Genomic DNA, 20,136 nt, shown 5'->3' with positions numbered 1-20,136 from the left:
CTTATTAAATGAATGTCTAAATGACTTATAAGTCAGGGCTGTGTGCTTAAGAAGAGAAACCATTAAGAACTCTTGGACTAGTGGAGTAGAGTGGGGAGAATGAGGGGCTTTATAGGCACACCAGCATCAGTCTGAATTCAACCGCAACTTGGGTTACTTCTGGGTATTGGTTCTTAACTTCTTAGAGCCTCCATTCCCTTACTAGTAAAATGAGCCTAATGATTCATGACCTTTTTAAAATAAAATAGGGTTTAACTTAGGAAACTTTTGTGACTGCACCTGGTCCATGGCCTGGCACAAACTAGATGCTCAATAAAATGGTGCTTTCTTTCTCTTCGCCTCATCTTCAGAAAGCCTTATTGTTATTACACATGAGGAAAAGCACATAAAGATTCATTAAAACTATGAATTGGGCAATTGTTCACTTAACGGGCTTGGTAGTTATATATATGGCGGATATTTAGCTCAAAAATATGTTTTTCAGCAAACTGAGAGAGTGGAAGGCAGTGTTGCAACACTCTGGTGGAAAATCGGGGATTTGGAGGGGTGGAAGAGTCACAGCTTTTCATTACCAATCAGCTTTTTATGAAGAACTTTAAGAGTGTAACATTTGCTACCACAGAATACCAGCACTGAAGGTCTGATTCATTAACCGTGATAATCCCTTTGTTTGGGGCTTTATTTCCTATTCCCAAGAGGCTGCCTGATTTGCAACGCGGACATTTCAGGCAGAACATTTTGCACAGTCTTGCAACATCGATGGTGTGAGTCTTTGTGTGGACCTGAGCAGATGATGCAAATGCTTAATTTTTGAGACAAAAGGAAAAACATTAAGCAGCTCTTTCCTTTGTGCACCCGAGCCAGACTGGGAATGAGAATTCAAGAAACCTCACCATGAAGTCTGTTGGTTCTAAGATTTCTTTGTCTGTTTTCCAGAGTCGTGGTATATGTATGTGCCTAATAGCAAGGTTTTAAATATGGCTTCTATTTAAAATCACTGTTCTCTTGTGCTGCCTCTGGGGTGAGGATCTCATTTTCCGTGTCAGTACTGACCTGGGGGTATAGCCTTAGGGCGGCTCGATAAGTCTCTTGGTTGACATGTCTGCAGTATGCAAATTCCATCTGGAGGTTTCTCTCGAACTCCCTGTAGTTTTGGTCTTTGTTCCTCGTGCACTCACAGCCTCAGTGCCTTCTCCTCACTGCCACCTCAATAGCAACTTTTACAGTCTTCTTTTAAATGTGCTGATTGTAAAGGTGAAAGCAAAGACATTAACTGGCTAGGCAGCTACACTGGAGAAGTGTTATTCAATCCAAATATATTGATTACTGCATACACAAGAACAGGTTTGATGTGTAGGCAGTGTAAAAGACTCTCAGGCAAGGACTCCAAACCCACTGCTTGATGATGATTTTATCCTGCTTTTCCATTTGGGACCCCTAGGCCACACCTTCAAAGAAAGAACAGATATGTAGATACGGAGCCACTTTGAGATTTTTCTTCCCATTCCACGGCGGCACTGCGGGAGGCATGTGGCTGGGAGGTCTGGTAAAGATTTTTCAGGTTTTAGCTCTAACTGCTTACACAGCGTCGCGAGTCCCCGGGCAAGTTCTCAAGGATAGAGTTCTTAGACGCAGTGCCAGGGAAGATACGGGGGCTTAATCAGTTTGTGACTACAGGTGTAGATTATTCTTCTCGTTTGATGTGCCTGTGTGTTGAGGCAGAAATCTCTCCTTTTGGGGGAGCTCTCATCGTTTCAGCGAAGCTGCGGAAGAAAAAGCCTGATAAAGGCTAAACATCCAAAGTTGTTAAAGCATGGTCAGCCCTCTCATGTATGAGGCTGTTTCTGTAATATAATTACTGTTTGGGGATATTCAAAGTTGGCTCAAGGAAGAAGCCACTTTGGTAATGAAAGGAGAAAAAAATTTAACCGGTCCATGGGATCAAAAGAAAAAAAACCTGCATGTAATGTCTTTTGGTGCACCCTAAAGCTAGAGGTGAGATCCAGTGTGTCGGGTTACTTAAGCATGGACTGAGAGTCAGAATGATGTCTCCAAGCCCTTCGGCTTTCTGGGAAAGGTCTTTATTTGACTGGCCAGAAATATTCCGCTTGAGGATTGGGTCTCCACAGAATTAAACAAAGGACATCAAAGCCTGTTCCATGGTGATCTGAAGGCTTCTGTCTGGGATGTTTCTGTTGATTTGGATACCAACTGTAGTCTCAAACCCAGGGCACTTCGTTGTAACATTTTACTAGTCAGCCTGGATTTTTGGCAGGCTTTAGTTTATTTTTCTCTAAGCTTAAGACATAAGGAATTGAAATTTGAGAGCACTGCTGTGCCTTGGAACTTAAAATTTAAAAAGCTTTTGGAAGTGATTTTCTTTCTTTCAACTACTGCATTGAAGAATAGAATTTAACTTTTATAAATGACCATTGGGTAACGTAACCACAACGGTTTTTGTTTGTTTTCATGGACAGTGTAAGCAGGTGGTTTGACCAGAGTTGAAGAAGTCATTTCATTTTTCTTCTTTTTTTGCCAAATCCAGAAGATGTAGATTGTAGTAGGGAGTATTTATGGGGGGAACAGTCTATGGTATGGTTGTAGCCAATTGCTGGTGCATTTATACTACCTCATTCAGGTTCCTCCTCTTTCCCATAGCTGCCATTAAAGGGAAAGCTCTCTTTACTGATTATATTGACACCTTTCTTTTCCTAGATTTTGCTTTTTATGCTCTCTCTTAGGCAGCCAAACTCAATGTGGGGATTTTTTTAAGAACTCAGTATATTATTCAATCACCAGGTAAATAGTCTATCCTTAAATACAATTTATCAGTTATTTTTCCCTATGGCTTTTAAGTCCCTAAATGCTGGGAGAGAAAACCTGACATTTTGGTACTTTTTATGCTTAACTCTTTACAACTTTATTTGCTAATGATCTGTTCTGAGACCCTGGAAGCATCTTGTATTCTTTAATACAGTGCCAGCCGTAACCACTGCTCATGACCCCTCTTTCATTTGTATGATGCATTTAAGTTTTCAAAATATTGTGTATATATTATCTCTTGGAGCTTCACAACAGCCTCTTGAAGCAGGCCATTCTCTGTGGCAGAAATTCCTTCTCGGGCACCATGATATCTCTGTCCTTATGTCTTCCATGGAATTCAAGTGCAGGGGGTTTTTGTTGAAAACCCTTGGTTGAACTGTCTTTCTTTCCCTCCCTCCCTCCCACACAAAATGACCGTCAACTTTTAATTTAACTCCTGAAAGAGACAGGCAGAACACCACATGTCTTCGTGGGTGTAGTGATTGGAGATGAAAGAGCTGACTTTCATGCACTATCTTCCCTCGCTGCTATTCTGAGAGGCCATGTTTTGGAGACATGTCTCCGATTTACAGCTCTGTTTCCTCGGTCATCTTCATTTGATACAACTGCTAGCTTCAGCCATTCGTGCTCTCTCTCTCCAGCCTGTCCCCTTGTCCCCTCCACGTCGTGAATTCTCTTGCTTTTGCAGAACTTCTGCTCACCAGGTGGGTCCTTTTGAGCTTTCACATCTCTCTTTTATTTATTTTTACCCACAGTCTTATTCCATGTACACCATTGTCTGAATTGTCATGAATTTTGGATTTAATTCCAGATAGTCAAAAGCATGTTTTCAGCTGAACAAACCAAACGAAGTAAAAAGCCTCGTTCCCCTTTTACTTTATTCTCATTACCCATCCCAGCGGGGAGGATGAGTAAAGAATGCATCCTCTAGATCCTGAAAGAATTTCTAATATTCATTCTTTCTCTATAAGATACAGAGCTTAATCCTTTCTTTAGACATTTTCTTTTTTTCTAAATAAACAGGGCCTAATTGGAAAAAGCTGAGAGAGTTAAGCAGAAAAGAATAGAAAACATTTACTGAGTTTGGAAGTGCATATTGAATACTGCAGGAAATTTGCATATGGATTACTTGGTGAAAAAATAGAAACATTCTCAGCCCATTAGTTACTGTGATGGACTCCCACTGACTAAAATCCAAGTACTTTTGCCTTGTTTTCTCCAACTGTTCTTTTCTGTAATCATTTCTCTTTAACCACAGGGCAGCTATTCTGTTACTGCACTTTGTACTAGGGAAAGGACAAAATAAGGAACATAGCTGTGCCTAGAAAATGAGCAGGCGATCTCTGATTTAATCCCCGAACTTTGTACCGTTATTTCTACGCTTTGGCGGGAGGGTTGCCTCTTTGTCAGAGGGGGCTTCTAAGTCGTATTTTCATCTCTATAGTTGTAAGTGACTATCCTCGGTTCCAAACCTTAGGTTCCTCCTTGGTGCCTCAGTTTCTCCAAATGCAAAATGGAAGGTAATATTTAGCAGCACTAATGGAAACAGGAGGAAAAGAATCAATGAATATTTATAAAAGTAAATTGAGTCCCTGGGATATAAGATCCCACAGAAATTCAAAGCATAATTAAAGTAGGGAGAACAGACTAGTGTTAAATGTATGTGTGAAGCACATTTTACATTTCCTTCCAACAAAGAGTGAATTTAATTTACTCTAAGAGGAGAAAAAAAGGAAAAAAGTGGTATTGTGAATTAGGATTCTAAATTTGGTTTCTGATATGTTGATTGGTGTACTACAGACATAAAGCCACATGTTGACTTTTTCAGCAAATGCATGCTATGTGCGTGTGTGTGTGTGTGTGTGTGTGTGTGTGTGTGTCTTGGAGGTGGAGGAGGGATATACATAAGTAAATCTAATTACCATTGGCAGTACTCCTCTAGGAGAGCTGCATCGAGTACTAGCAAAAGAATTGTTATCAAAGAGGTATTTAAAACTCTTTACCTTTAATCCATAGAAAAATCATTAAACATAGATCAGCTCTTTGTATTGTGGTATGAGGCAAGACCATGTGAACAAAGAGATGTTCAGGTATTGCCTACAGAAAACATCTACATGATTGTGTCATTGTTTGAGGAAACAACCCAAACTCTGTCACTTTACAAAAGAATCATTGAAAATTAATAGATGTGGAAGTTGGTATAAAAGATCAAAATATCAATATCTGTCAGCCTGTTCCAGGCTTTCCACAATGGCTTGGAAACTGCTGGAAAAAAGTTTTATGCAACATTGATCACAGAAATGGAGAGAAATGCTAGTAGATAAAGAGGACCCTCTGTGTTTTATAAACACTGAAGTGCTGCATATGCACTAATTTGTCAAAAGAACTAAAAAAAGACAAGTATTCTCAAGAGAGTTTATCATAAAAGTATGTCCTATAGAAAATCCAAGTTCACTTTTTTTCCTGGCCAAATTCCCTTGACACAAGTAAACCTTTTGTTGGGATAATGAGGACATGGCTAAATTTTCTGGTGAGATAGAGTTCACCAGAGAATATGTGTAGTACAGACCCCAGGTCCCAGAGGAAATCAAGAAATGGTGATCCTTCATCTCCCAAGATGACATCTGTGAATACCTAAACCAGGAACCACCTAGGTAATAATCACAATGTGATTTTTTTAAATGCAAAATAAATAAGATTCATGTGGGGGAAAAGCTGTGTTTGAGTTGTCAGTTTGACCCGTAGGAACTTACTACACAAAATGTGGCCTGAGGACCATCAGCATCTCTTGGGAGTTTTTTTTAGAAATGTAGACTCTCAGATCCCATTCCAGACCTGCTGAATCAGAGTCAGCCTTATAATGAATTCTTCAGGAGATTTGTGAGCACATTAAAGTCTGAGAAGCACTGTCCTAGGATACCACTTGGTAGCTGATTGCTTCGGGTCTTATGCATTGTCTCCATACAATAATTAATAAACTTTTGGTAATTGATTTTTGGTCATTGAATAAATGACGATCGAGAGTAGCTTTGACATTTGGATGATCTGACCTAATATTACCCATCAATCCCAGATTTTTCCATTTCATTCAGTGAGCACCTGGCAAGTTCCAGGCACTGTGCTAGGCTCTGTAAACAGGGGTATGGACAAGAAAGAGCTCAGGAGATAACCATTATGCAGACGATTACTGAAATTTTTATTTAATGGCAGATGAATAAAGAATTATGAAGGAGAAATACAGTGTGCAAAGAAAATACAAATTGGGTGAGCCTGGTTGCGTCCAGAAGATCAGAGAGTGCTATGGGATTCCGGAGTGGTGCTACCCTTTGGAGGCTTCGGGTTCAAGTGGGCCTCTAGTGGGTGGATCCCAGATAGGCAGAAGAGCAGCGAGGTAGATTACCATTCCCCAGCAGTAAGGTGGCTAAGAAAGTAGGAAGCTGTTGCCTTTGAGCTAACTTTTTTTCCCCTTGAATAAACATTTTTATTGGCCAAATGATTTTATTTTTTTGAGGTGCCGAAAGCTTACATGGTTTGCTCAAATTAGAAATATAATAAACACCACAAGTCCAGAGAGCATGCAAACAAGAGCTCTAAATAGGGCAGTAGTTCCAGCTCCGGCTTGTTGATTGTTCTCCAGATTCTCTTGGTCTGGTTAGACCTGTGGCTAGGCAGCTTCCTCTTTTGCCTCTCACCTTCACTGGGTTTGTCTTAAAGAGATCAGCAGTGTCCCCATCTATCTTTACTGTGGCTTCAGCTGACCTCTTATCCAGAAGGGCCAGTGTTGTTTTTGTCGTGCTTCTCTCTCCTCTCTTTCCTCCTTTTTTTCTTGTTGAGGTTGCTTTTCCATCTCAGTCATTTCAAGTTTGAATTTGATCTGCATATCTAAACTGCTAATTGTACCAATTACTTGCAGTGCTTCTGAATTCCAAAAAAGAAGTCTGAAACTGACCACTTTCATTAAAGTCAGTGTCAGTTTGCCCTGAAATTTGGAGCTATGGAGACAAGTCCTTTTTTTTTCCTTAAAAATATATTTTTAAAAGGCCAGCTGCCAACGACTGTATTTTTCAGGTCCCAATCGCTCATGTTTCTGGTGGTGTTTTTCTGTAGTCCAGCATACATTCTTTAACTAAATACTACTCTTGAAAGATCAAAAGGAGTACTCCCTGCTTTCATTTTGTTCTTGGCTGTAGCTCATAGATGTCTATTTTTTTTTTTCTTAATTTACAAAAAGCTTTCTTTCAGAAGAAAAAGAAGTGGCTCTGTGGATCATAAAGCAATCATTAGCATTTACTAATACAGTCTGTTCTTAAATTGCTTTCCACCACATCTTTTCAGTATTATTTACTGAGCAGCTGAAATAATTGGGCTTTGAATTTTTAGATTACTATAAAGCAAGACCTATTGTCACTTATTGCTGGGTATAATTGCACCATATATATTTAGTGAAGCTATTTATTCATCTCCCTGGTGGATAACTTTGTCAAAATGAGTTGAGATATTTCTGTGTGTGCAGTTGGAATCTAGAAAACATTTGCATTTCATGTAGCACTTAGAAATTATAGAGAGTTTCACAAATATTTTTTTTTCTCCAGACATGAGGGTCTGTTCTTAAGTTCTACTCATCTTTTATTATTCCCCCTTGTTTGTTAGAAGAAGCACTGTTCCTATGAGTATATAGTTATTCTGAGTGGATTTTAAGCCCTAACAACATAGTTTTAAAAAGAGAAAGGAAGGAAGGGAGGGAGGGAGGAAGAGAAAGCATTTTAATATAAATAGCTTGTATTTTAATATATAATAATGCATTTGTCCATTATTCAACAAATCTATGTTAGGAGCTTTCTGTGCACACTAGTGCATCATGAAAAGGACCATCCCAGTCCCCGTCCTAAAGGAGCTCATGGTCCGTGAGGATGTTATAAGGGCATATACGTGGGAGACTAAGCCTAAGCTTGGGGACAGAGACTGCTTTCCTGGAAAAGGTATATTTAAGCTAAGCTCGAAAAGATGAGTAATATTTAACCAGGGAAATAGGAGGAGAACATTTTTCCAGGCCAAGGAAATAGCATGTGCAAATGCCTTGAAGTAAGAAAGGGCATGACGGCTCAAGGAACTGAAAGACCAGTGTGGCTGAAGCCAAAGGAGCGAAGGGGAGGAGGGTGAGGTGAGGATGAGGCTGGAGAGTAGGCAGGAGCCAGATCAAGCAAGTCCTTGGAGGCCATGGTTAGGCTTTGGTCTTTATCCAAAAACCAATGAGAAACCTTTAAAGAGTTTGACACAGGAGTGACATGATCAGATTTGTAGTTTTCAACCGATTACTCTGGCAGCAGCATGGAGACTACATGGTGGATGAGGGCATGAGTGGGAGGGGGAGACCCATTAGGAGATTACTGAGGTAGACCACGTGGGAGAAGTTGGTGGCTTAGTCTAGGGGAGGTCAAATGTTGATGGAGAGAAGTAGACATGTTTGAGAGATACTTCTGAGGACCTAGATATTAGAGATGGGTGTGTAAGAGAGGGTTGTCAAGGGTTACTTCCACGTGCTGGGCTGTACTGTTGGGTAAATAGAGAGCAGGGAGTGAAGCTGTGTTTTGGCGGAAAGGTCATTGTTAAATGTTGGAATATTTACTTTGAGGTACCTTGGACCATCAGTGTACAGAGATATTGAATAGGCAGTGGGACCTGGAGCTCAGAGGAGAGGTCTAGGCCAAGTTTAACAGTTGATAACCCTGTGATTTCTGATGTGATACAGTTAGGATACATTATATCCAACAAAGTAAAGTGAACTGTTTTTCTCTTTCTGGAGGAATTTTGCTTCAAATTAAAAGTGCTACAACAAATATTTAGGCAAATATTCAATCATTAACCATTTTTCAAAAAAAAACATTTATTGAGCACCTAATACATATTAGGCACCTATTAGATTATCGGAACTGCTAAAACATCTTTGTTTTCTCCATAATTAAAGTTACTTTGAAGAAAGGCTTAGCCACATAGGCATCTAAGAAGGACCAAGTTTTGTCACCACTGGTAAATTGGTAGTAAATTCGGGAGCCCCTTCATTTGATGAAATGAGTTAAGGGTTCATGCTGTATTTTATTGTTCGGCTGAGTATGCAGCCTTGAAGTTCTTTCAGAATGCTCAGGTTGACTATTTCACATTAGGTCTGATGTTGTATTTGTTTCCAGCAGCATAAGCATCTGAGTGATTTACAGATGCATACCACTTTTTTTTTTTTGATTTGAGAATTACAGTTATTAAAACAAAAGATTATCCCAAGAACATAAGGCTCACAATACTTTTTAGTCATTATCAATGACTTCCCTTTATGCTCAGACTTTGGTGAGAATGATTGGTATAATTTAGGATAGTTGATGGTATTTGCTATAGTGAATTTAAACTACTAATATTTTTCACTTCGTAAAGGAACAAAAGAAAAAGCGTGTTTGGATTCCTTCCAAAGCATATTTTTTCCTTTATCTCTTTAACCTCTTGAGAAATAACATTACCCTGGCGTTGTATAGAGGAAATGGTTAAATATTGAGCCAGAAGGCCATGATTCTGGTTATCCACCTGACACTTACTAGCTCTATGTCTGTGGCAAATCACCTGACTTCTCTAGGCCTCGATTTTCTTCACTTGTAAAATGGGGATAATAATACTAGATAATTTGAATACATGAAAGATGATGGTAATAATGGTTAACTTTTATTGGGAATTTACTCTGTGCTAAGTATTTTCACGTCAGGATTGTTGGCTCTGTAAGATGGCTAAGGACATAAAGCAAGAAACATATCTTAGAAACAATACCTTTTACTCATTTTTTTATTTCTTTGGAGAATAAGAAACAATTGTAATTTAAATTCATCAAACTGAAACATCTGAGATGATCCACATACACCACAAACTTGACAATTTTAGGTAAAATTTTATGTAGACCTATTATTCTTGTGATAAATGGAGTCATGTTCAGGGCCAGGGAGGGGAGGGGTGAAGTTGCATTAAGTAGGATAGTCAAGGGGATTGAGATTACAATTCTTAGCCAAGGTATTTGCTTAAGAATTATAGGGATCAGACTCAGTGCATGCATACAGTGATTGAATACCCTGTGGGTCTCAATACCTAAGAGGTCATACTTGGAAGGGGTTAATGAATTTGATGATAGTTTCTTGCCCATGAGTGAACCATGGGCATATATATAGGAAGGTGATTCCCTCAACAAAACAAAAAGGAGAAGGGCTCAGAGATGGGATAGGTAGTTTAAAATCAGAACCAGGAAGGAGAAGAGCAAGTAGAAGGATTGGGAGATTTTTCTGAGCACCTGCTACTTGCCAGTCAGGCATGTGATGGGAAAGCCATGCAGAAAAGCTCAGCTGTGAAAGAAAGAATATTGGAGGTGATGCATTTTGGAAACAAGTGAATGAGTGGCCTTGACAAATCTTGTGGGTTGTCACAAAGGACTGTCAGTTCTCGGACTGTGAAGCTGCCCCAAAGCATCACTCTGAACTCACACCTTTGTGATGGCTGCCAGGGCTAATGCAAGGTTTTAGTTCCATTATTTTCGTATCTGCTTCTTTTTTAAGCATCCGGACACAGATGACTTTTAGCAAGTACAGAATTTATATTTAAGCAATGCATAATGAAAATCGACGGCTTTTTGTTGAGAAAAGCATGGTGTCAGGAAAATATCCCTGCCACACTCTTTCCTCCTGTCACAGTGGTGGAAATTTTACATTTGAAAGTGAAAAGGCTTAAGATATAATTTTTTAATCCCATCTTTCCTGCCCACTTGCATCTCTTCCAAAGCTTGTCAGGGCCAGATCTGGAAAAGTAAGAGCCATTAAAAATTTGGCATCTTGCACTCTGTTTTTTGGAGTAAATTCAGTGTGGGCCAATTTATGGTAAATTATTCTCTTCGTGTGTGAATTTCCTTTTCTCTCTTGGCAAATTCACGCTTGCCTCTATACCCCTGAACACAGATCTTAAATATACACATTTATTACAGACTCTGTGGGGGATATGTGTGCAAGTGTTAGTGTGTGCCCATGGCTGTACCCCCAAGTACATATGCACATATTTGCACCTGTGTGCCTATATGATAGCAAATTGACTTAAACAGTTTGTCTTGGAAGTTTGTGTTGCTGTACGTATGTTAGCATACATTCTGTTGCAACCCACAAACAGTTTCTCAGTCAAGAGATGACAGAATTCAGCAATCATTTTGGGAAACACCATAGTAAATAAATATATTGCTTAGCTCTGTGAAACCAAGCATGCCAATTCTTAATAAAACTGAAGGCAAGCAGTGGCATTTCTCCTCTTTGCAGTCAAAGACAATTACAGGGGAGCCAGTCCACTGCCAACAGGAAAGGCAGAGCCAAGGCCTTGCTACAGCCCCTTGTACTCTGAATACAGAAAGCTCTGGATTTAGGCAGGGTTATAACCTGGGATTGTATGGGGTTGTAATGGCTGCCTCCCATTCAGAGAGGTTGGCTATAGGATGGTGAGCAGAGGCATGGCATGGGAAATTGATTGACCTGCTCTTTGGAGATATTTGACTCAGGCAATTTAGGGCAAGGTCCCAAAGATCTTTTTTCTTTGCATGAGAGGCTCTTCCCTGGCATATTTGAGAGCATATTAGCTCAGCTTAGGGCAATTTACAACAGTTTCTTTTCCTTTATGTATGAAGAAGGCACACATTTATGTGCCTTGAATTACTGCTAATAACATGTTCCCAATGGGTCTGTGTATGTTTAGCTCAAGTTGGTGTGGTAGGAAGACCACTCACTCCAGTCTTCATCAGTATTGCTACAGATTTCTCAGAACATCAGTAAAGAAGTTAATGCATTGCATCTACAAAAAAATACAACCATATGTTATTATTAGTATTGTTTCCCCATGTGATTAGATATTAAAATAATTATATGTTTTACAGTAATTCTATAGAACATTAAAATACAGCAAAACCCATAAAGCATTTTATAGCTTTTGCGATGTTGACCATTTGATGTCATCAAGAATGGTGGTGACTGGCCCTACCTAATTAAAAGGCCTTAATGAGCTTACTACACAAGGAAGTCTAGGAAATCAATACGCTTTTTATACAAAGAGTTCATTCTCTCCATTTCATTTAGCATTTATTTAGCAAATAATCTGTGGTCACTTTGAGTATATGCCAAGCACTGTAGCCAGTGCTGGCAATAAAAAGATTAATAAGACTCAGTCCCTTATCCTCATAAAGCTCACAGCCTAGTGGGGGAGATAAACAATCCAATTAGTGTATCTCCAGGCATTACCAAGGCAGTGGGCAGGGCTTGGTGTGTGTGTGTAGGGAGTGATCCATTGTGCCTTGGTGAAAGCATAAAGGAAGGCATCACAGAGGTGGTGACACCAAGCTAAAGGTTCAGTAGGATGTCACCAGGCACAGGGAGTAGCACAAGCAGAGGCAGAGGCAAAGCAGAGCATGCTGCTTAATTAGGGAACCGCAGCTGGACTGGCCTGGAGTCCAGTGGGAAGGGTGGGAGGAGAGAGGGGAGGGGACAGGCCTGACCACGTACATGCCAAGACCTTCTTTGACCCGTAGCCTCTCTCTCTCCTTCTCTGTTTCTGTTTTTCTACTTCTCCTTTGCTTTTGCTTACTTAGTTCTCTTTTACTTCATCTATCCCTATCTGTCTTCTGAAATTTGAGAGACCTTTAAGAGAAACTAGAGTTTTAGAGAATGTTTCTGCCATTTTTTTTAAATGCACAAAATAATGCCTAAAATCCAAAAGATGATTCCTCCAGTGTCTCTGTTTTCCTCACCGTTAGTATGTAGAAAATAATTTGAGGGTGTTAGAGCAGGCTGGGTCAGATTCAAAATTTGTTCTGAGTATATGTCTATCTCCTGGAATGTACTGTGAATGCAGAAAATGTAGGTTGGAGCCTGGTGGTTCTTTTGTATCATCCACACAGCCTATAAAGTGCTGAATGTACAAGAAACTCAGTATTCCCTGGTCCATTGGTATATAGACTGATACTTAAAAAATTGGAAAAACTGTTTTCTTTAATATAGAGTAGCAAAATACATGAAAGTTGCTTTTATATGTAGACTTTATATATACTTCATAGAAGTACTGTGCTTTGGTAGATCCATGTATATGGAATTGTATATGACTATGTGGTGGTCAGAAACACAGATACACAGAAAATTAAATAGTTTGATTTCTTTTCGGTATATTTATTCAGGGCCAATGATATAGCCTTAAATATATCTGCTCTACTGGCATGTAATCAAAGTGCATTTATTGAGGTCTGACTGTGAACCTCTGAAGGATACATGCTCTAGTGGATATGTATTTTCAGACTGCATGAAATCAATGCTAATAAACAACAACAACAACAAAATTCAGGCAACTTATTGTTATGTTTAAACAACCCCCAAACAACCAGTTTTCCATTATTTACCCACTCACGGAATAACTATTTGCTTGAAATTGTAGTTTTCTGGCATTGTATTGACACAACATGAATAATATATGATACTTTATATTTGTTGAATAACCGGAGACAGCCATATGATATGTTTTAAATATCAGTGTTGCACTGTGGAGTATTCTTTTTCCAGTTGTGAATATAATGCCCATGATGAGGTTCCATTTATCCCCAGCTCCTTTCAATTTTTATAAACCAGACACTTGATAATTTCCATAAAAATTTAATATGGTTCAAATGTTGGCACAAAAATAACATATTTCTCTCTACATTGTCATGTGGCTTCTCCAAAACATTTTTTCCATTTTCAGTTTTTATGTTACACTCTTATTTATTTTGCCACCTCATTTAGAGTGTCCTTTTAAAGATCAGCTGCTGCCCATGACCCAAAATGTTAAAAAACAACAAATTGCCTTAAACCAATAAGAAACACATACATACTGCCCATTTAGGTAACCTTTGTTTTATACAGATTTCTTAATCAAAAACAAGAAGCACAACAAGCCAGGAAGTTGCATTTATGAGCTAGTTAACAGATTCATTTTGTACACTAGAATAAGAAGGAGAAACATAGTAACTGGGATCTCTTTATTACAGTTTAGGAAGACATTACAGAAAGGGTTTTATATTAATTCTACAAAATTTTAATAGTTCCAGAAAATCTGGATAAATGAGTACAGTAGGCCACTTCAGAATGCCAGATGAGTGGCATGCACTGAAGTGGTTGACTCATTGAGGCCAAAGTGTCAGAGTCTCTTCCCCACTCTGGCTGCCCCAGCCAAGCCAAGGGACTGGGAAACTTTGAAGGCTGTCCTAGGAAATGCAAGTGCAAATCTATTTAGATATTTGGAATCTTTGGAAAATCACTTTAGAGTGCACTGATTTCCTTGAAGTAAAGAGAAATATCAAATTAACCAGGGTTACCCTACCACAATTTTAAATAATTTTCCAGTGAGGCCACTGCTTCTCTTGGTAGAACTTTGAAATATTTTAAAATCAGATATTACCTTTAACAACCAAAAGGAAACATAGAAACTCGTTTTCTGTGGGTACCTTCTTCCGTTATGGATGAGAAGGTGATGAAAACATGAGTAAAATCACAAAGTGAGAACCTGCAGAGACATCTTCTCCATCCTCATTACAGAATTAATAGTCTGAATGAAGCATGGAGAGGAAGGAACTCCATATTATGCAGTGTAATAAATTCATGAACTAGATAACTTTTTAAAAGCCTCAAAACATTTGAATTATTTTCTTTTTCTCCCTTTATGTAACACTTTATACAAACTGATGTGGTAAACATTAAGATTTGCTGGAGCATCCAGTCCTAATAAGAATGCACTGGGACCAGAAACCACAGGGTGGCACGAGGCAAGCCGTATGTCCAAATGCGAATGAGACTGAAGGAGAAACAAGATCAGATTGTCCCAATGTGCTTCTGCAGTCTTTCTGTTTTGTTTTCTTGTCCTTTTTTTTTCCTGACTTTTCTTCTGCTTTTCTTCCCCCAGACAACACTTTCTATTCTCTTCCCAACCTAAGTTTAACAATTAGACTTTACTCTTCTGTACTTTTAAGGACAAAGCGGCAATAGTTTGGTTCATCAAAAGTAAGCCCTTTACTTTTTTATTCTTGCCCTAGTTCTTTTTTAATTTTATCTCTTTTTTTTTCCTTTAAATCCCATCAAACTGTACATGTTCAACCTGAGGGTGGTTTCATGATCCCTAGAACCTTACTTTCTCAAAATGGAATCTTTGAACATTCAACATTTAGAAGGATGACCTAGGAGATGGTTAGAAATGCAGAATCTCAGGCCCTACTCCACACCTACTGAACCAAAATCTGTATTTTAATAAGATGCCCAAGTGACTTATGAGCACATAAAGATGAAGCACTGTCCTGGAAGGAAACTTATAAATCTCAGCTGAACACATGAGTCAGATTTCTCACCTCTTCTCAGATGCGTGAGGTGGCTCTGGGCCTTCAGCCGTGCCTTTGGCCCCCTCTTTCTGCGTCACAGGAGAAGCCATCTTTCATTTATACCTTTTGCAGGTATGTCCATGATTCAAGGGACTTGAACTCTTGGGCTTACTGTGGAAGTCATCTTGACTATATCCACAGTGTTATAAATATTTGCTGACCTTTCCACCAGTGCCTTTCATCTCTGTTGTCTTTGGGCTGTACCTGGAAGATGTAAACTAGCATATAATTCATCAGTCAGTCCCCAGCGCTGCACAGCATGACACAGTATCAGCTGTCACTAATGGGATTAATTGGTCTTGACTGATGAAATTGTAAAAGCTTATTCTTCCAAGGGTCGTAAACACTGAGCCTTAATTGAAATCAAATGTATATTTTTAAAAAGCATGTCCAGCATCATAGACTCCTTTCTGTTTTGGTTTTGTTGACACTAGTGATGGTATAGAAACCTGATCAGGAAAGGTTTGCTGTTATTACTGCTTTGAATACGAACTTGTGCTTCTCAACACTCTAAATTGCTGATTAGGGGAGGGAGTAATAGTCTACTTGATTACTGGTTACACATATGGAATAAATCCTATTTTAATGGTGTCTAATGAGTCTTTCATTTTCAAAACCTTACATAAAAGCCTCTAATAGAAAGGGAAAGTAATATTTCAAAGGTCATCTTAATGCCACTTAATGTCAACAATCTGTAATCAAGCCTATATATATAGAGAGAGAGATGGTGATTACAGACCAGTTGTGATCCTTTAAATATGAAATAATCTCCTAAATTAACAAAGTGGTGCAAGCTAAGGGTCTCTGGATTTGAGGTAACTTATACTTTTTAATTAAGGTTTGTTACTTGAAAACAGCCTCAGAGTTAAAGAGATTTTTCTCAGAGTGAGGCTTCATACAATGCAGTATTTTCAAAACCGCATGAGATTTAAAATTCTGTTGCTTACAGTTTCATGCATTGTTCTTACACGTGTCTGTAAAGCCACTGAAATGTGCGATTGGAAAATGATGACTCCCCTTCAGTGCTTTTTCTCAACGGTGAAATGTAGTAGGCGCTAGAAACATGGATGTTTTGTTGGTCAGGAGGCCACTGAGGGAACTGTTAGGCATAACCTGTTTCAGAACTAGACATCTGCTTGGCAACAGATTAAATAATCAGGAGTTTAAAGAATCTCTAGTATGACATTGGCATTCTGGAATTTTGTCTCATTTGCAGTGCAAATGGAGATAACCCTGCTTTATCCTGGGATGGAGATGTTTCTTTTCAGTCCAGGGCTGCTGCAAGCCCATATGACTCTTGTCCCAATTAGAAATGAGTGAATTCTGCAAGACACTTTACTTCTGTCAGGAGATTTTCTTAAGAACATCAACAGTGATTACAATATGAATGGCATTCCAGACTCACACTGTAGCATCCAAATCTCCTGGAGGGCCCCTTATCACTCAGATGTCTGGGCCCGCACCCCCAGGTTTCTGTTCTGTAAGTCTGGGGTTGGGCCAGAGAATTTGTGTTTCTGACAAGTTCCCAAGGGTATGCCGATGCTGCTGGTCCACACACCGTGTCTCTGAGAGTCACTGCTCAAGGTTCACCAGTGTGTGACCTGTCCAGCCATATGCATTGATCTTGCTTCCATCTTCCCATGAGTAAAATTTGAGTTCATCTTGTTCCTCTCATTGCTTAACACATAGTGCCATGCTCATAGGGCTTACTCAGTATTGGTCAGGGGGAAAAAAAGAATGCTATTTAGATAAAGTTACTAATGTGTACCAGACCCATTTCCCACCACCACTCCCTCCCGTATTACCATTCTGCATTTGTCTCTCTTTTTGTTCCACTTTTCCTCCTTCTGCTACTCCCTTGGATTCTGAGAGTCTGTTTATTTGTTGTTTTTCTCTCGTCTTCCTGTATATGGCTTGTGTTTGAACCACGGGCAACTTCAGGCCTGATGACCCAGCTGTGTGTCACTGGGCCTTAGGTACCTGGCTCTACAGGCAGTCAAGGAAGGGGATGACCAGGGACTAAGATATTGGTCAATTTTTGTGTAGAGGTTGGTTCGTGGCAATGACACAAGCAGTCAGGTGACAATTTGGACCTTAGATCTCAGGATAGACTTTGCACTTCAGGAATCTTGATGAGAAAGTATGTGGTCAAATTCAAGGAAACCCTCCTTCTATGGTTCCGGCTTACCTTTATGTTTAGATGTTCCTTTACAAGGTGAGACTCATTAAAGATTTTGAAAACACGAAAAAATATAAGTAGAAAACAAAGCATCCATTTACTCAAACACCCAAAACATCCAGTTTAGCTGTATTTTGTAACACTCTTGTGTAGTTCTACCTAAATGTTAGTTTATTTTTAATGCATTGGCATTTAATTGAACTTATAAATCTTGGGGTAAAATTGCCTGAGGGAGAGGAAATTCTTGTGTTGAATTACAGGTTTATTCCCATAATGAATGATAATGATTCATTATGAAATCATTTGCTTTCAAGTTTCATCCAGACACCTTTAGAGAAATGAACAGCACCTAATTTCTCTTCTTGCAGAATTGTTAGTGTGGCACGTTCAATCAGGTGTGATTCTCTGCATACTCCTGTGATGGGTTGGGTGTTAGGCACACCCCCATGAAGCCATTTGTCAGTTTTTCGGTGCTGGATTTTATTGGTTTAGCGTTCATGGTTTCTTCCCAGTGAATTTCTTCAATAAGAGTGAGTGGGTGATGCTTATTATGAGCCCCTGAATACATGGGGTTGCCTTGTTCTTGCCTTTATTCATATAACTCAGTGTGGTCAAATCCCTTCACTCTTACTCTTTTCTCCTGAAAATTGTATAATGCTAGTGCAAGTACTACAAATACTTTTGTCTTCTGGCCTTTCTTGTTACAGAGGAAACATCTGAGATCAGTTGGATTTTCATGATTTTACTGATAATCTTTTTGTTGTCATTTTCAGTCTGGGTGCTCATATTTTCCTCCATCTTTGCTATTTTTAAAAAATGGTCAGGATGTTCTGAGCTATAGTCTACTTTTCACTGATTTGCTTGGAATGCAGCAAGCTCTTTGGTCTTTGATCATTACTTCTGTTAACAATAATACTAGCAATTAGCTGAGTTTAACTGGACATTTACATGGACATTTAACTGGAGAGACCTTAGAAATGCTAATCTATATTCAGTTTACATCTGATGAAGTGGGCAGTTGGAATTAGTTCTAGGACATGTTTGGGATCCCTTCTAATCACTCTGTGGTAGATCCAGGGGTCTTATCTGTCTGGTGCTCACAGAAACCTCATTAATCTATTCTAAAGCGGTTCTCCACTCCCATGTTGGTGCTGAGACAATGCAGCCTTCTCTCTGACCAAGAGCTAGGGTGACTATAGAAGGGAGTGGGTGTTGGGGCCTACTCAGGTCTGGGTATGCATCCCTGGAGCTGGCCCCAGAATGGTGCCCACCCTACAAAACAGCCTTGCTAGGAACTAGGCTACAGGCTTGATGTGTCCAAAACCACAGCTCATTTTAGACTTAAGTGTGGTCTACCAGGTGATTCTAAGACAAATAAACTGAGCTCCAGAAGTTTGCACTGAGTTATCATTCAGAGTGAACCTTAAAAACAGAGGTTTGGTTGGCAGAGGCCTCTTAGCCATGAATTGGGGGTTATCTTTGAGCCCCTTTATTCTCACATTTGAGACCCACTTGAAAACCTGCAGAAATAAACCACTTAATTCCCCTCTCCCTCTAGCGATATAACATTATATGCCTTTCACTCTTCGTCAGCAATCGTCTTCTGTTCGGGCTAAATTTATTTTTATGTGAAATAGAAATCAGGAAAACACCAAAATTATTTTAAGCAAAATATCAAAATTGAAATAAACCAACATATGTCTGTGAAACATGTACAACTCTCAATCAAAAATAAGTGCAACTTTCATAAATATCTTAAAATACTCCAGCATGCAAAATCTGGACAACTTAAATAGATGGAGTTGTGACATGTTTGATTATTCTTCCTCCTTAGTTCATCCTTTACTTAAAGGTGAAAATTCAAATAGCCAAAACCTGGCCAACTCTGGGTCATCCCTTCATGGACAATGTACTCATCTGTTGTAATAAGTAAGAGAACCAAGGAATTTTATAGCATTTCTTGTAGTAAGCTTAAGTTATACCTGCTAATTTTTAATAAAAACCATCTTCAATTTACCCTTCTTTACTTCTGTTCTCCCCACCAGCCCCACATTCCTCTCCAAGGAGTGAGGTTTCTTAATTGCAATAAACGTATTATGTTTTGTTCTGATAGTTTTGGGGTTTTTTTTTTTGGCCACGCCCCACGGCATGTGGGATCTTGGTTCCCCAACCAGGGATCAAACCCACACCCGCTGCACTGGAAGTGCAGAGGCTTAACCACTGGACCACCAGGGAAGTCTCTGATAGTTTTTTAAAATTTACTTATTTATTTATTTATTTTTGGGTGTGTTGGGTCTTTGTTTCTGTGCGAGGGCTTTCTCTAGTTGTGGCAAGCGGGGGCCACTCTTCATCGCGGTGCGCGGGCCTCTCACTATCGCGGACGCGCAGGCTCAGTAGTTGTGGCTCACGGGCCTAGTTGCTCCGCGGCATGTGGGATCTTCCCAGACCAGGGCTCGAACCCGTGTCCCCTGCACTGGCAGGCAGATTCTCAACCACTGCGCCACAAGGGAAACCCCCGATAGTATTTTAATTGCAGTTTTCCTTGCATTGGGAACTCTAATGGCATTAAAATTGTCAAAAGGACATAATATTCTGGGGCTTAGCATCAAAGAGAGAGTTAAAGGATAAATGCCCATCTCACATTTATGCTTCATGTATAGGCTTTCTCTAACACATTTTCTATTAGATT

At 39.4% G+C, this 20,136-nt stretch overlaps 1 protein-coding gene across 4 annotated transcripts in view; it reads left to right on the top strand.

The window, feature by feature from the left end:
• GLIS3 (GLIS family zinc finger 3) overlaps positions 1-20,136 on the top strand; it is a 494,000-nt gene that overhangs the window by 364,160 nt on the left and 109,704 nt on the right. The gene's annotated exons all lie outside the window — the stretch shown is intronic.

This window comes from Eschrichtius robustus, chromosome 10 (assembly GCF_028021215.1).
Source record: "Eschrichtius robustus isolate mEscRob2 chromosome 10, mEscRob2.pri, whole genome shotgun sequence".
Classification (NCBI taxonomy): domain Eukaryota; kingdom Metazoa; phylum Chordata; class Mammalia; order Artiodactyla; family Eschrichtiidae; genus Eschrichtius; species Eschrichtius robustus.
The sequence above is the reverse complement of the archived record's forward strand: the minus strand, read 5'-3'. Positions and strand labels throughout refer to the sequence as shown.